General features: G+C 51.9%; 1 long non-coding RNA gene across 6 annotated transcripts in view; it reads left to right on the forward strand.

Moving 5' to 3' along the window:
• LOC115247269 (uncharacterized) overlaps positions 1-13,179 on the forward strand; it is a 31,958-nt gene extending 18,779 nt beyond the window's left edge. For all 6 annotated transcript variants that reach the window (XR_003886304.1, XR_003886303.1, XR_003886302.1 and 3 more), the window contains exons 3-4: positions 1,083-2,548; positions 12,813-13,179. This is a non-coding gene — a long non-coding RNA (uncharacterized lncRNA). The remainder of the gene's footprint in view (positions 1-1,082; positions 2,549-12,812) is intronic.
• Positions 13,180-14,353: the final 1,174 nt, after the last annotated feature.

Here is a 14,353-nt window from a genome sequence, read left to right on the forward strand (position 1 = left end):
GTTAACACCCATGTCTGAGCCCAATGAATAGTATTATTGTGTCTGAGACATGCACTGCACCCACGGCCCCATCCAAGTCCCCCTAACTCAACTCTCCCCGTTGTCCCAAACTTGCCTCTCTTGTCCTAATAGTGTACCCCCCCCCCCCCCCCCCCCATTCTCTCCTCGCTCTTTCCTTTACAGACACTTCTATCTTCCAAAGCCTTGCCGGTCCACCAGCCCGAATCCCCTGCACTTTACTTCTCTATTCCCCTGGCAGTCCGCCGGTGGGGTTCTGTTCTCTTTTCCTGGCCTGCGGAGGGGTGGCGAGAGGTGTCCGTCACAGCCCCTCTGTGGCAAGGACATTTTGGAGATGGTGTGGTCGGCGAGACCCGGTGCAGTTTGGTCTGGTGGGGGTCGAGTTTGGCCATGGCTCTTTTGCTCTGTTGAGGAACACAATGGGACCACGACTCCTCAAAGAAACGCTCCCCCTAACTGCTATTATCATAAGAAGAGGAGCGCTGAACCCATTTGAATAATTCTAGATGATACAAAAGATGTTTTCTTTCACAATGTTTCTATGGAGCCACCACCAGTCCGGCCAAACATTTCCATTCCTTCACACACAGCAACGGGAGGGAGACGTAAATGAAACATCCTGTCAAGTTTAAGCGTTCTTAAAATTACTGTTAAGGGCCAAATGAATACACGCCGAGAGCTGGGGGAGAGTAAAGCAGGACGGTTGTTAAAGAGATGCAATTTCTCGAGGAAATATTTTAATGTGTTCTATTGACTGGGTTTTATAATGGGCCAACTCCTGCTACAGTCTGCAGCACATCAGAATCTAATAGCTGAGAGTACCTTTGGCAGACACTATCTTCCTGACACACTTAACTCTCAGGCCTCCAATCCCAGCAGCTTCTGCTCTTCAAGGTTAGCAGGTTCACATTTCCAACTGGGAGAGGATGCCAGAATCTTCACCCCTGACTTCTGTCTGATCAAAGCACAGGATTGACATTCAGAGCGGCTACAATGCGGAAAGTTTACGATTAACTTGTATTTTTTTCTCTCCCTCTCTGTCTCTGCTTGTTTGTGTATGGCAGGAAGAGGAGGAGGAGGAGGAGGAGGAGGAAGAGCAGCAGTGGAGGAGGAAAGAAAAAGAGAAGCAGAGTGGGTGGAAAGATGGAAGAAGAGAAGGATAGATGAAATTCAAGGCGGCTCTTCCAAGCGGGTGAACCCAGAGCAGGTGAACACAGCTGTGGATTGCCACGGGCTCTCTGGCTGCCTTCCTCCTGTGGCCCCAACGCTGCGTACGAGGGTGCCGGAGAGCCCGCAGGGGGCCAGCCGAAGCTGCGCCATTGTGGGCAGGCTAGGCCAGCCAAGCCAGGAGAGAGGCAGGTGAGGCGGGTGAGCCGGGCTCCCATCCCCGCCGGCAAGGAGCCTCCGCGGCAGAGCGGAGCAGCAGAAATCAATACAGAGGAGAGAGGCTAGCAGAGGTTGGCCAGCACCGCCTCCAGGCCTCAGAGTCCAGGGACCAACCACCACCACCACTCCCAGCTCCTCTCTCGCTCTCTCTTTGTATCCCTCTCCAGTCCCAACACCAGCCGGGGCCAGGACCCCAACCCCGGCAACCGCTCCGCACACACTGCATGTGTCAGCAGCAACACATGTGTTTGTTAAGAGAGAGAGACAAAAAGAAGCAGACCGAGGCTGGTGTGTGGTTCAGCTGGAGGGCTTCTTGCTGCGTCCAACGCCGCCTGATAAAACTTTGTCAGTGCGATGCAGACGCAGGGAGGGAGAGTCAGGCATTGATGAAAAATAAGACAGGACGTCGAAGTGCTTCTCGTCCAACCCCCTCTACCGCTTATTACTCTTTCCACCTTGGCTGTTTGAATAAGGATCCATCAGAGACGGCGGCCGGGAAGCCTCCGCTCAGGCCCATTTCCAAGCATGTTGCGCACTCTTCCTAAGATCTCACGAGCCAGGATGAAAGAACAACTTGAACTTTTTCTTCTCATCCCCGCTATCAGACCCAGCCTGTCTTTTCGCCTTAGATTTCCTTACCCTCGCTACAACAACTCCCGTCAGAGGATATGGCAGCGCTGTATTGATCTAAAAGGTGCGAGAGGGAAGGCGGGCCCAGGGTTTTCATACCTCTCCCTCTCTCTCCGTGAGTGGAAATAGCAGCTGAAGTCGGCTAACCGCCGTGCGGCAGGGATCCCATGACAGCACATGTGAATGGCTGCTAATTGAGTGGGAGATGAAAAGGACAGTAGTTGTACCTGTTCTGTAGCCCCCCTCCCTCCACCCCTTACTCCTCCTGTCTGATACTACTTATTTCATCTGATGTTTTTCTCCTCCCCGCTAACAAAAGCCCTCCTGCACACAAAGAGACGTACCCGTGCTTAGGCGCGATGAGGACTGGGGGGGGATTTATCGCAGAAATGGGCAGAGAAGTTTCGTGTTTTCGTGGCACAGCCCGCGACGCCGGACTTGGATGGACTTTACAGGACAGGATCCTCCGGCCGTGGAAGGATAATACAGATACCAGCCGGAGTCGTGTCTCTTGGTGAGTACAGAAGTCTCATTCATCGACTGCCTTGTGCTTTTAATCTTTATGTTTCTTGAGTTTTGATTCAATAAAGCAAAGAAGAAAACAGGGATTTCCCCCATCTTACGATAGGCACAAGCGTGTGTGTGTTCTCTGTGTGCGCGCATCTCCCGGGCTCTGATAATACTGACAGCGAGTTGACGGACTTGCTTGTTGCTCACCTGTAGCCCCGGTGGTATTAAACGCAACCCCGCTGTCACCTGCCAATCTCCTGGCACGCACGGGGAAAAGCCTGGCGCCTCGGCACGCCTCAGCCTGGCAGCGACCCGCGCTCACAAAATGGCCGATCGCCGTCTGCCAGCTGTCTCCCTCAGCCAAGATGGCGTTCCGTCTCCTTTCCTAATGCCCGCTGTTTGCCATCTGCACTCTAATTGTTCGTGGCCATGCAAATATCTCGTAATTGCATTTGCATGCGCTTGATACCTACCCCCCTCCCCCTCTCAGATGTAAATAATAACGCTATCTTAGAAAGAAAGCCCACGTGTTTGCTGGTTGAATGCACCGCAGGGGCAGTCAGCCATATTGTCGCCCTCCTCTTTACTTTACTTTAAGCTCACCTTATGCAAATCCGCGATGGAGTGTTCTCGACACGTCACCCTGTCTTTATCTGTGTGACCCATTTAGAGACGCGCACGGGTTCCTCTCATTGTACCATATGTTACATCTGTAGTCGCCTGCATTACCAGGCAGAAGCCCACACTGTAAAGGGGAGCAGGAGCGAGGGAGAGGCTACCATAATGACCTCATTAGCATGCTCAGCCCTCGCTACCATGGGCCCCGGTGTGGTGCTGCGCCGTGGGACCCACGGGTGTGCGCCCTTCTCACAGCACTCAGCATGCAACATTGTGTTCTCCACACACAATGCGACGCTTCATGCAGGCTTTATTACGCCCTGTCAAAGCGCAGGGGGGGGGGGGGGGGATAAGGGGTATCAGTGCAGGAGCAGCAGGAGACGGGGCTCTGTACGTGGAGCAGGCGACGTGGTGGTGCTTTATGGTCTTAACGCGGCGTTAGCCGTCCTGAAGGCTCCACCGTCGCTGCTGCCATGGCGGATGCGCGGTTATTTATATTTACGAGCTGTGCAATTGTCCGTTACCGCGCGGCATGCGTGGTCGTTTTCACCTGCCACTGCTAATTACCGGAGAGAGCGCTTTAGTTTAACTTGAGATCAGCAGCACGGTTGCTCTCGGTTTGGAGCCCCATCGCCTTGAACTTCACAGCAAGGATGGGGGAACGAGCATACGGACAATCTGCGTCTGATCTCTGGGGTTACGAGATGACTCTTTGTGTCATTTAGGAACCACTGCTGGTGTTCACCCCTCCACGAGAGGCTGTTTAATCAAGCCTCTCTGTCTCAGCAGCCAATATTGACACTGATGAGGCCGAGGCGGGAGCAGGTTAGCATCAAAAGAGAGCCCTAGCTTGAAGCTAGAAGGTTTGTCAGAGGGGTTTGTAAGGGGGAATGTATCGCAAAAACAGGCTCACATGCTAAAATGTGCTTACACACTGAAGCACTACGCTTAATTGGTTTGGGTTTTTATTTAGCTGTCTTTTTTTTTTCTAGCCCGCCATGTTGATAAATCTCCTGCTCGGACCAGAATAGACAGCTCAACAATAAAAGAACGAGAGGGGGAAAAAATAAAACAGGCCAATAGAGGAAAATATGTCTCTTCAAACAGGAGTTTAAACCTGTCCTATAATCTTGGCGATTGATGTATGAGCAATCACTAAGGGGCGGATTGAGAGCGGAGTTATTGAGCGGAAGTTATTGGAAAGAAAGAGCGGTCGGGCGGGATGGAGCTTTATTTTTATTCGTATTTTAGTTAAACACAAGGGAGGACCATACATTTCATGGGGTGACACGCAAACACGTGTATGCTAACCAGCCGTGTGTTGGAAACATGCGCGCAGGGCGTCAGCTGGTTATAAATCTATTTATACAGGAATCAAGGGAGCCGCCTCACACCTTCTCCCAGTAAAGCTTTCATCCAATAACTGTTACTAGGCAGCAGCCAAATATGCAGAATTTACAGTCGTCGTACAGCACATGCATTAGCGTACAGGTGTAAACGTCCAGAGGAGTCTTTTTCTTCTTTAATTACATCATTCTGAAAGAAAGAGTGTTTTTAAGCATAATTCCACAGTGTTTTTAGAATATGCGGCAGCAGAGCTCCTTTGTGATGTGTGATTGTGGTCCAGTCCGCTGTGGTTTTTGTCATTCAGATTGCCCGCTGCTTTTTTTTTTTTTATTTGCTTAGCTATTGATTGAATGTGTTCCACCCACTGAAGTAATAGTTGCTGAAAGCATTTACGGCCATCACTCATTTCATCTTGGCCGGTTCCGCACGTCGCTTTCTCTTTGTCGAGACCCAACGAAAAAAGGCGAGCTCTTGCCTCTGAAAACATTGTCCTCGCTGTTTTGATTGTTCCCGGCCCGCAATGAAATTTGAATAATGGCAAATGCGATTCTTCTTTTTTTTGGCGCCCCAACAGGCCATCTATCTTTGACTTTGCCGTTTTGTTTTTTTATTTTTTATTTTCGGTTCCTTGGTGCTGTGGGGGCTGCAGAGCGCTCCGAAGCTCCTGTTGTTTGTCATTATCACCTGTAATATTTCCAGTTATTGACACTTTCGGTCTCGTGTCGACTGTTGTTAAATCAGCCGTATTTCCACCACTGTTTTAGCGTCGAGATTGTCGAGATGAATTTGTCGGCCCAAAATCGATTCGGTGAGTTATTTGATACCCAAATAAATTCCTCACTATTTAGGGAATAATTCTGAGTCAAGTGCGGCTGGAGCCATTTCGACAGAGCTGCAAACGCTGGACCCTTAGTCTGATTATAGACTTGGGGAGAGAAAAAAGAAAAAAAAAGAGAAGAGAAACAGCTCGGCATTTATCCGAGTCACTGATTATGTCATTTCAACAGGCTGCAAACACTCAGGCGGGCCCAGACAGCTCTGAGGGGAGAATTATGAAGCAGGAGTGGAATGGAGGCTGTATGAAAAGGAAATGAAAATGGAGTAGCGCTGTATGTGTGATTAAACTGCCTGCTCGCCTGCAAAAGGCCACGCTGCCGTAGCACAGGCCTGAGATTTGGCCATAATGAAAATGTGAAGGTGGAGGGGTTCCAACCCCCCAAATGACGTCCACACACATGCACGTACGCCCGTGTGCCCCCCTGCACATATATTAGACTGTACAGTGACAGTCCAGCTCTCCGGCTGAAAGGTTTATATGGGCTGAGAGAGGCGGCAGATGTGATTCCAGAGCCCAAGAGCAGGAAGAAAGACGGATTCCTGGACTGAAAATAAGACATTTAGCGACGTTGCGCCTGTAATTCGGTCGCAGATAATCCTGGAATCATCAGTTCATGCCGGTGGGGGGGGGGGGACATAAATATTAAACTCCATTCAGATGCGGAGCAGCAACCCGGGTCTTCAGGCGTGGGAACGCTGGGAATGATTAGGGGATGAGGGGGTCTCCGTGGCAGGGGGGCGAGGTTAGTTCATGGCTAGACACCCCAGCTGCACTGACTTCCATTCAGAAACAGGTTAGTAAGGATCCCATGGGTCAAGGTCAGCGGGGTGGGGGTGTTAGTGCGTGTGTGTGTGTGTGCGTGTGTGTGTGTGGGGTTCATCTGCCGTAGTCTGGCTGTCCGTAAGCTCCCTCCACGTTTGCTTATTTTATAAGCCGCTTCTTATTGCTTCGCTCTGGGGACAACTTGAGCCGGGGAGCGAGGGAACCCAACCCCCCCATTTCCAGCTCGCCTCTGGCCAGTTCCCCACCCGGCCTTGAGTCAAATCGAGACAGAAATCAGTCCCGCAGCCCAGCCAAGCCTCCGGTCAAACAACCCCCAGCTAGCCAAACACAGCCAGAGTCAAACCCAGTCAGACTCTGACCCCCCCTCCACGTCTGTCTCAGTCTGCTGCCTCCTGTAATTTAACATGTCGGCACGGGAGGGGGGGGTCTCATCGCACGTGCAAATGGCCGCGTTGGTCATTTTTAAGCGCCGCATTTTAAAATTCTGCGCCGCAGCCCGGTCCATTTGCTAATTCCCCGTATTGCGTCACCACATTTTCTTGATGGAGCCGCCCGTCAATAGCAATCCTCTTTCTGCCGCCCGTCGCCGTATCGTTGCCTGCTTTATCAAATCAGGAGCGCGTGAGCGCCGGGCGCGTCGCGCCACTTTGACATAAACAGTGCAAGCCCTTTAAGAGGTGGGACTGCTCCCCGTGTCAAGAGGAGGAAGCCTGAGGACGGGGCAAAGGATGGAGAGCTGGAGAGGAGCGGAGGGACACCAGCCAAACCCACCCTGCACTCGCCCGCGTCCATTCTTCATCAGGGACTTATGCTTCATTACACCGTCTGAAAGAAAGACCCGCTTTCCCTCATCACCTCAATAGACGTGGTCCCCTTTTCCTCCATAGCCTGGAGGGTTCCCCTATAAAAAACCCCACCTCCGCCCTCACCCCCTGTTTCCTCTCCTCATTCTCCTGCCTCGCTCCTCCTAATAATCTCAACTCGCTCTGAAATCAAGCTCAGTAACGGCGGTTTTGTGAGCCCCTCTGGTCCGCCGCCTCCGCCGCACGCCACCCCCACCCCTCGCCGCCCCCTCCCTCCGCCTCCCATCATCCAGCCGAGCCCCGCCAGCTCCCTTTCTCCGCTCATTCACTCACCTTGGTCAGACACACCACCCACCCACTGCTTAAATCCCTATCAGCATGTCAAGTCAATGTCTGCCCAGTTGGGGTTGATACACACACACACACACACACACACACACACGCACACATGCGCGAGCTGAAATATAAATGCACTACGCGCACAATCTTTTGCTTGCTTCTGGGGTTTAGCCTTCCTCCCTGCTGACCCGTTTTCACCCGTGTTCTGCTCTCTTTCCCCCCTCTGCCTCTCCTCAGGCGCTGATCTGACAGGATGGTTTGGCTAGCTGACTATATCTGCAAGAGTTTTATCGCAGAGATTCGCCAAAGCCTCCTTTTTTCTTGCCGGCCCGCTTTTCTTTTGGAAATGAAAGTGCTTTCGCCACAAGCCACTCCGCACCTTAGGCCGCGCTCACCTTTACACCCCATCTGTTTGATTAAAAGGTGGCGAGAATCTCCGTCCTCTGGATTGGCCACAGTAAAATCTGTCCCGTTTTATCTCGGAATAAAATCGGGAGTTGAATTATTACAAAATGGAGTCTGGTATCGACCAGCAAATACCGTTGGAGGCTGGAGAGGGAAGCCAACAGAAGCATTTTATAATTCCATTTATAAACTGTGCTTTGAGACCCGCTGGATGTCTTTGTGGGAGAGGCTTCATTTTTAAAAGCAGCAGCATATTTATTATTTTCTGCATGGATGCCAGTCCAGCCTGTGGCAGAATCAGCCGATGGGTGATAGATCTGCCCCAGTCCTGCAGCCCTAGTCTCACCACTCTTTGTTTCCTTCCCTCAGTTGTCTAAATGCCACATTTTCCAACCTAGCTCCGTTTTTTGGGAGCCATGGCGGGCGCGTTGTCGTTCGGCACAGTCTTTATGTAAATGCGTGCATTCTCAGCCCGCCCTGTGTGCACGGACGTGGCGGAGGCTGTGCACGTTCATCCTCCTCTGCTAGCGACGCTGAAAAAAACCCAGCAAGGTGGACCCCCGATAAATGCGCATGACAAGTCTCTGTCAGAGGACGCGCTTATGGTGGTGGTGGGGGGGGGGGTTGTGATTTACAAATGTGTGATTTGTTAAGGAGAGTGCACGCGCGCACGCATGCAGCAGTGTGTCATTTTGCTTTTCCATCAGGCACAGAGCAGGCGGCAATAGAGTTACGCACGCGGGGTCCTTGCAGCATGTGCACGACGAGATGGGAAGGAGAGGGAAGCAAAAGAGCAAGCAGATGGTGTGTGTGTGTATGTGTGTGTGTGTTTTTTCATCTGTGGGTGCTGTTCTCTGGAGACTGCTGCTTGGCTCATATTGAGATATTTCCTCAGTGTAGTAACACAATTATGCATACACACACGCACACACACACACACACACACACACACACACACACACACACACAGACACACACACGCACGCACACACAGTTTCTTTGTATATGCTTGTTTCCTCAGCTCGGCTCAGCTTCATTATTATTCATTTTCCTGTCGTCCCGAGCACCTTGTGAGCCTGACTGGCCCAGGTTTCCCAGGCGAGACCCTGCTGGTGGTACACACTTGTGCACGTGCACGCGCACGGGAACCCCAACCTATTGTTTCTGTGGCAGGGTGTGCGCAGCGTACCTCTGGGTAAAGCGTGCGCCGCCTGTGTCTCGGGACAAGGTGAGAACATCAGAGTTCTGCCTGATTCTGGAGGTTGAGGCTCATTTTGAAATGCTTGAAATTACGCAACCCCCCCCCCCCAAAATAAACAAAAACAAAAGAACGTCTTTTTTTATGCGTGCTGTGTTTAAACCTGACCTTTTATCCACTAAAACAGCCAAACACTTGCTCTTTTGTTTCCAATTCTTATTCTCCCACACTTCACCTGCTGTTTTTTTTCCTTTTAACTTTTCTCCCCCCCCCAAAAAAACCCCCAGCGGCTGCAGTTTGCTTAGCCGAGTCCATAAAGGAGTGTTTTAAAAAGCCGTGTTAACAGACCAACAAAGCTCTAAATGTGCCCCCCTGTGTGAGGGGGGTGGTTCCCATAGGGATGGAGCCCGGCGCTCCATTGGTAGGTCCGTCTCTCGCCTCTCATTTAGCCCCACGCTCAGTCACGGCCACTTTTGGTAGGAGGGAAAATCACACAATTCAGCCCGGGCCTGATCCAATGACATGTTTTTTTAATGAGGCGGCTCTATGTCTTTGTTTGGGCACCGAATTCAAGTCCGGAGCCGCGCAAGTCCGGCTGAATAAGATGCAAGGCCGCTGCGAGGCAGAGCTGGCGGGGCGAGCACAAAGAGCCCGGCTTCTGTTCAGCCCCTCAATGGCTCTTTATTCCCACTGTTTCTCGGCAGCGCCGGCCATAAGGATTCTGGGAATGTTCCGAGTTCGGGGCGTCCGCGTGAAAACCCTCGTTTTAAGCGCGTAGCAATGAGGCCGAAATCCAAAGGTCCTCTCTGGCATTACAGACGACAACAACGCGTCCACCTATTTGTCCTGGCGGAGCCCTTTTCGTCCCCCATTCTTCCTTTTCCATTTTCACCAGCGCGAGGGTGTCTTTCCCAGGAAGCGCGCCGTCCTCTATCACACGTGTGTGCTCATGTGTCACATGGTGCGTGTGCGTACATCTGCAGCCGTGCCCGGCGCTCGGCGGCCACCATGTTGAGGGTGAGGACCGTCATTAAACTGTCCACCTGCATCACCACGCTCAACCATCATCCCGCCTGGCTGTTTATTCGGCTCCTCGCTGCCCGTCCACACACACACGCGCACACGCATACACACACACTTGGCCCTTAGCCAGGATTCACATATGCAGCTTTCCTACGCATGAATAAAATTGAAAGGTTGCCGTTAATGCCGATATTTAGATATTAGAACTTCGGAGAGCCGATACGTTGGGCCGGAATTCATTTTTGAGATTGCCGCGTGCACGTGCCGTCTTCACAGGAAGCTGCGTGGCACGGTCACCTCTGCAGACCCGGCGTTTGTGAGCTGGTTGTGCGTTGGCCGGCAGCTCTGGCAAATGTCATGTCTCTGCAACATCACTGTGGCATTTTACAGCCTAAATACGGCAAAATGAGCCAATTCATATTCAGACCACAAATGATACAATTTTCATAGTGATTCTCGCTCTGGTCACTCGGAACCTTTAGATATTCACTTCTAAGTGGGCCCCAGTTTGCCTGAGTAACTGGTTTTAATGGCTTTTTCTTCATAACTGGTGGCACTAAATTCCAGGCCCGTCACAGAAATTCTCATCAGGTCATCAAAGGAACGAATGGAGACGGTTTTACCTTCTGAATGGAACAATTTCAGCTTAAACAATTGCTTCGTTGTGGTTAATAACGTTCACTTTGGTTCCAAATAACAATTAATGGTCCCCTGAATGGAGACTAGGCCTCAGAAACCTTATGGATTTAAATTTTTAGGGGAAATTTGGAACCTATTTGTGAAATGAACCCAATTAAGACAATGAAAGCAAAGCTAACATGGACCAGATCACCCAGAGTCTTGGCAGATGGACTGGCCCCCCCTGCGTTATTGTGGATGGCGTCCGCGGCGGCGCTGAAGTGCTCCATCAGCCGGGATCCTCGCCTCTGATTTAGTCCGGCGCTCATGTTCAAGGTTGTCGTGATGGGGAATTAGTATGCAGAGAAGCAGACGAGGTGGATCTAATAGGTAGCCGGGCTGGAGGAGAAGGATGTGAGTGCTGGTGAGGGGGGTCAGTGTCTGAGTGGGAGTTAAGGATGGCCCCTCCAGCCCCTCCAGCCCCCCCAGCCCCTCCCACCTCTCTTCTTCCCTTTGCTGCCTGGATCCCTGGGCCCCGTCCTGCACGTTAATGGGACGTCAGACGGGGCAGCTTTGCCTGAATTGAGCAGACAGAGCATCACCCCCACTGGCCCTCCCGCCCTCTCGCTCGCTCTCTCTCTTTTGTCGCTCCAGAAAACAGAAGACCCCCCCCCCCCCAGGAACACCCTGATGCCCTGACAGTGTGAGCACCCATGGCTGCTCCCCTTGGTTTCATATTAAGGGGGTCGACCACTCAGCCCCTGACTCAAGTCTGCATAAATCAGACACCTCGCACTCGTCTCCTCAGCCCCCCCCCCCCCCCACCCCCTGTGTATCACATCAACCCTCCACATTTTTCCTCATCACCTTCCTGTTTTACTGTTTTCCTCACACCTCTGTTGCCTCTCCGCCTCCTGTTTTTTTTATCAGGCCTCCACTTCCTCTCCCCACCACCCTAAATCCCCTGACAAGCCCACCTCGGCTGCTTTATATTCTCCACCTTCTCCTCCTCTGTCTCTGCTTTACTGGGGCTGGCAGTGCCGCGTTCGCCCGATCAGCCGAGCGCTCCTCTCTCTCCTCTCCTTTTTAGCCGGGATATTGTTTACATCTGTCCGGCTAATCACCGGCAGAGCCTCTCTAGACCTCACAGATGTTGCAATAATACGGGGGGATTAGCGGGCTTAACACTCGGGCTTATTTGGGGAGTTGTCCTGACAGTGGAGGCCTGTCAGCTCCTCTGAATTTGACCTTTTTCCTGTTTGGCTCTGTGTTGGGATCCTGCTTTGATGTGTGTGTGTGTGTGTGTGTGTGTGTGTGTGTGTGTGTGTGTGAGTGTGTGTGTATGTTTTTTTTTTCAGTACCCAAGCGTGCATTTTGATGCTGGTGGGTCCTCACTATGACAGCTCCAGTTAAACACAATAACAGAGTAAAAGGGACTAGACCAGCTCAGCTGAGGTGTCTTTAAAGGCTAGAATTTCCTTGAAATGCATTTTTTTTATTCCCGCAATCATGTCTCATAATTCCATTGCTGGCGTTTCAAGATATCTCAGCTCTTTCACTGATCATATTCGCTGCGTCTCCTCCACCTTCGCGGTATTAGCATGATGTACCTGCTAGCTACTGTTGCGTTTTTACGCAATCTCTCCTGGTTTTTTTGGAGGTGGGGGGGGGGGGCTCTTTTCCTCTTCCACCCAGCATTGAAGAATAATTAGATCTCCTCCTCAGACGCAGCATCGCTGCATCACAAGCTGCTTTATGACCAAGCAGATCCTGTGTGCTTGCGTCTGTGTGTTTGCGTGCGTTGGGGTCAATGTGTTTCTGTCTGGATCCTAATCCCAAAGGTGATATTAGTCTGGCCGTGTGTGTGTGTGTGTGTGTGTGTGTGTGTGTGTGTGTGTGCGCGCGTGCTGCAGGCATTGGTTTCAGCCAGGAAGCCCAGACAGGCTGTGTGTTGACCTTTGACACCTGACTGTCTGCTAGCTCTGGGGTCATGCACACCATTGATGCAGACAGCTGATAGACGCGCAGCGAAGCGCACACACACGCAGCCGCCCTGTTTGTCACAAACAGTTTGGCACATCTAGAGAAACAATCACACACCCTGCACACACACACACACACACACACACACACACACACACACACACACATGCAGGGGCAGGTGTAAGCAGGAGTTTCCCATCACATACAGACGCTGTATTACTGGAAATGTAAACATTAGAACTCTGTGACTGACTGATTGCAGAATCTGTTTTATTTTTTTAAATCTTATTATTATTCTTTTATGTTTTCACAGATGCTGCCAGGAAGGGATCGAATTATGAAGCGGCCGTGAGCTCGCAGCTGACCGTGTAGCATACGCTACCCGCGGCCAGGCCCTGTGAATCCGTTTAGCATCGGCCACAGCGGAGAAATGAGCCGCCGGGTCGGTGTGATGCTGTGGGACAGGTCAGTCCGAGCAGCTCCAGAAGGTAAGTTTAGAGTCCGAATCCACCCAAGAGCTGCCTGAAGCTACCAGCAGCAGCCGAGGAACATCTTTGTCATCGCTGAACTTGATGTATTCCACGTTGTAATAAAATGTTCACCTAAAGATCACTGGACCATTTCCATCCTGTAGTCCCTCCATCAGTGCACGTGTCGAATAAAGTGATTTGTGGAATAAACATCAGCGTGTTTGTATTCTTTCTCTCTCCTGCTGTGACAGCAGACCTCCTGTGACCTCCTGTGACCTCCTGTGACCTCCTGTGACCTCCTGTGTTGCGATAGTCACCAAAATCTACGATTGTTTTTGAAGATTTGTTGTCTTAATCGGTGATTTAGTTCATTTACTGCGCTCGAAGCCTTCAGGAGCTCGTAGCGCAGACGGCAGCTATTAACAGAACCCTGAGTTCTGGACGGAACCTTCGTTTGCTGATGTGCTGATGTGATCAGAACCTGCTGCCTCAGGTCCCTCTGACTCCTCCAGCAACCGTTAAACCCACTGGCCTCCATCTGGGGTGTCCATTAAGGGCCTTTTCGTGCGAGCAACAGGGGTTTTGGAGCGAGTTGCTCCAACAACTCGCTTCAACCAGGAACACACACACACACACACACCCATGCATGCAGACACACTAGTCCTATAGTTTATGGGGATCACACCTCCTTTGTTTCCCCCCAAACAGCCAGTAAGGTGATGCCCCAGCGCCCCCACTGTGCCCCCCCCCCCCCCAACACACACACACAGCCAACGCCTGTTCCCCAAACACCTTCCCCTCGCTCTCTGATTCCCCCTGACTGGTCCTGACCTGAAATAAGGACGAGATGAACCTCCGTGGTCAGGCCAGCATAAAGGCCGAATGAGTGTGTGCGACCAGGCGCATGCATGTGTGCGTGTGTGTGGGTGTGTGTGCACCGTGGCACTGAAAGAAAGTAGGAGATTATCCCTTTCTGTGTGTCCAGTCACCAGTGCAGCATTGACCACGGCGGGCCACCCAGAGAGCGTCCAGCCAGCCGTGAGATGGGCTGATATACATGCTTACTGGTCCCAGCGCCGTCCCCCACTTTCACCAGTAGGAGCCCGAGCCCCACATGCTTTCTAAAGACACAGCGGCGTGAAGGTGCGGCGACCTGCTCACGCTCACCCCGGCACGTTCAAGCACGACCCGGGCTGCCTTGTGTGTCCTGCGAGGCGAGGCGGAGGTCGCTGGGACGGTGGAGAAGCTCTTTAATGGTGGGAATGATACCCTAACACCTATAGATAGAGCCGCGGGTCGTGTCACGCAATCTGTGCACGCAGCACAACCCTGACAGCAAAAGCCCGCTCGCTCGCTCTGAACGGGGAAAGCTTGGGCTCTTTTT

This window comes from Takifugu rubripes, chromosome 20 (assembly GCF_901000725.2).
Source record: "Takifugu rubripes chromosome 20, fTakRub1.2, whole genome shotgun sequence".
Taxonomy (NCBI): Eukaryota; Metazoa; Chordata; class Actinopteri; order Tetraodontiformes; family Tetraodontidae; genus Takifugu; species Takifugu rubripes.